Genomic DNA, 3,421 nt, shown 5'->3' with positions numbered 1-3,421 from the left:
TACTGATACAGAGCTTACTATAAGTCATGCATTTTTCTGAGTGTTTTTCGTGTATTAACCCATTTAATTTTCATAAGAATTTGATACATGCAAAATATCTAGAAAGCAGTTCCCACTGAGGGTAATGACTCAAGAAATTACAGGCATAGTTACTATTAAGTAATCTCAACCAATAGTGCAGAAGAAAGCCTGTGATAAACTCATTTATACTAGGATGTGAGTGGTTGACAATAGCTATACATCACTGAACAACAGCTACTGAGAATTAAGCGTTTGCATCTTATTGGATGATTTTTCAGCTGGGGCATTTGAGGCCTCCGTGGAATCTGGGAGAGAAGATATTTAATATTTCTTGTGGTGTCTTTTAGAGCTCACAAGTCATAGTCATGTAACTTATTTCCCTGCATGGTGGGGAAAAATAAGGATTCTCCAACTGGAAAATGATTTCATAAACATTGCTTCCCTGCCTAACAGATTTGATACGTACTAAAGATCAAACAGAAGTCAAGTCTAGGCGGATGTTTCATGGAAACATCATGAAATCCAGCACTGTGGTCAGTGACTTGTTCAACTTTCCAACTTTCTGAGAAGGGTGGGAGAAGGAATGAGCTCATCCTGGCCTGGGTTATAAACCTTGAGTGCTCTCATCAGCCCTCAGATCATGGGCAGTTAGAGCACATGTGTCCCAGGCTGTTTAATCAACCAAAAATTACGAGAGTTTGGCATAAGGTGGCCAAAGGTTTATTTTGCCACAGAAGTGTGTTGGAAAAATAAAACCTACAATAGGTCCATCTGGAAACAACTGAAGTGTCCATCGATGGATGAATGGATAAAGGATCTGTGGTGTACATGTATGATGGAATATTATTCAGCCATTAAAGGAGGAAATCCTGTTATTGTGAGAGCATGGGTGGAGGGCATCATGCTGAGTGAAATAAGCCAGACAGAGAAAGACACGGACAGTGTGATCTCACTTACATGTGGAACTAAAACAAACACAAACCAAAACCCTAACAAACTCATGGAAAGGAGATGAGATTTGAGGTCACCAGAAGGGGGGAAGGAGGAATTGTAAGAAGCTGCCAAAAGGTAGACTTCCAGCTCCGAGAGAGGTAAGCGCTGGGGACGCATGTGCAGCCTGGGGACAGGAGCTGACACCACTGTCTGGCACATGGGAAAGTTGTCAAGACAGTAAATCCCGAGAGGTCTCATTACAAGGAAAAACTTTCCTTTTCCTTCCTTTGCTTTCTCTCTTCATTGTATTTCTATGAGGCCATGGGCGCTAACTAAACTTCTTGGGGTAATCATTCCATAGTGGGTGTAAGTCAAACCATCATGCTGTACACCTTGAACTTATACGGTGATGTCTTTCAATTATATCTCAATAAAACTGAAAAAAAAAAAAAAGGAACCACTGCTGAAGGAGGGCCGGCGACCTCACACTGACATGCATACACCGACCCCAAGGCATTTCTTTGTCTTGTTGTTGCAAACCAGAGAAAGCATCCCAGTGGATCAGCACCAGTTTGGGGACAAGCACTAGGGAACCACCCATCTAGTCCGGGACCTGCTCCTCCATTTTGTAGGACGGGGGACCCCAGGCCCAGGGAAGGGAAGTAAGCTCTCCAGGTCACAACCTGTGATGGGTCTGGCCGGGTGCAGCGTGATCCTGTAGCTCACAGCCAGAGGACGCTAGTGGTTCCTTCTCTGCAGGTGCATCCTCACCTGAGGGGCTCTGTACATGGACAGCAGCTCAGCCATGGGCTCAGACTCTGGGGAGCTCATCCCACCAACCACCCCCAGGAGCCGTGGCCGGGGGCCGCAGCGGAAGTTGGGCGTGGGCCGGGGCTGGTTGGACAGCAGGGCCAGGGTGCTCGCCAGGGCCCGAGACCCTGAGATACAGGAATCACGGACCGGCAGTCCCACGGTGATGTTGGGCAGGAAGGCTGGGTCCTCTTTCGCCTCGGATACAGCGAAGAGAAGGCCCAGGACATTCAGGAAAAAGCGGGTGTTGAGCCTTCGAGAGGGTGAAGGACGGGGGGCAGTTAGGATCGGTCAGTAGCATTCTGCTGAGCCACATAAAACTGCCACAGAGGGTGTGTCCTTGCAAGGAGCGTGGCGAGGTGCGAAGGGAGACTGCATTTAGATGTACGCTGGCGGGAGGACGAAGCCTTGGGGGAAAGACGGCCATGCACCAGTTCACATACACGGGGAAAGGCCGGCAGCTTCCCAGAGGTGGACAAGGGCACACACAGAGCGAGAGACATTCAGACCCTGACGCACGCTCACAAGCACACACACAGACACATTTACAGACACTCACATAGGCACAAACACACACACAGAGACACACACACAAAGACACACACACACAGACACACACACAAACACACACAGAGACAAACACACATACAGAGACACACTCACATACAGAGACAAACACACATACAGAGACACACACAGAGACACACACAGAGACACACACACAGACACACAAACACACACACAAACACACACAGACACACATACAGATACACACAGAGAGACACATACAGAGACATACACACAAACACACAGAGACAAACACACAAAGACACACACACACGGACACACACACAAACACACACAGAGACACACACACATACAAACACACATACAGAGACACACACACAAACGCACATACAGATACTCACAGAGAGACACACAGAGCCACACACACAAACACACACAGAGACACACACAGAGACACACAAACACACACAGAGACACACACAAACGCACATACAGATACACACAGAGAGACACATACAGAGACACACACACACACAGACATGCAGACGTGAAGAGAGGCTGACCTCAGTGCAGCACTCAGCTGACAAACTGGCAGAGCGGAAGTGACAGATGCATGGCACACACACACAACACACGTGTACAGCACACACATGCAAGCACACATGTGCACATCACACACGCACGGCACACACACACTGCGGTGGGAGGCTCCGATGCAGAGACAGGCGCTCAGGTGTGGATGAGGTGCGCACACGCACACACATCACACACACACAGTGCACACACACAAACACACAACACACACATAGCGCACACACGCACACAGCACACGCACACACAGTGCACATGCACACAGCACACACACAGCGCTCACACACACAGCGCACACGCACACACATCACGCACACACAGGGCACATGCACACACACGCACACACATGCACACAGCACACACGCAAACACACACGCACACAGCACACATGCACACACACAGCGCACACACACACAGCGCACACGCCCTGCGGTGGGAGGCTCCGATGCAGAGGCCGGCAGCCGGGTGCACGGCACACAGACGGACACACCCTTGCAGAGACAGACGGCCAGAGACACAGGTAGAGAGCCCTGAGTAG

Source organism: Mirounga angustirostris, unplaced genomic scaffold, assembly GCF_029215605.1.
Source record: "Mirounga angustirostris isolate CCGP_5_RB_7025 unplaced genomic scaffold, mMirAng1.0.hap1 SCAF_13, whole genome shotgun sequence".
Lineage (NCBI taxonomy): Eukaryota > Metazoa > Chordata > Mammalia > Carnivora > Phocidae > Mirounga > Mirounga angustirostris.
The sequence above is the reverse complement of the archived record's forward strand: the minus strand, read 5'-3'. Positions refer to the sequence as shown.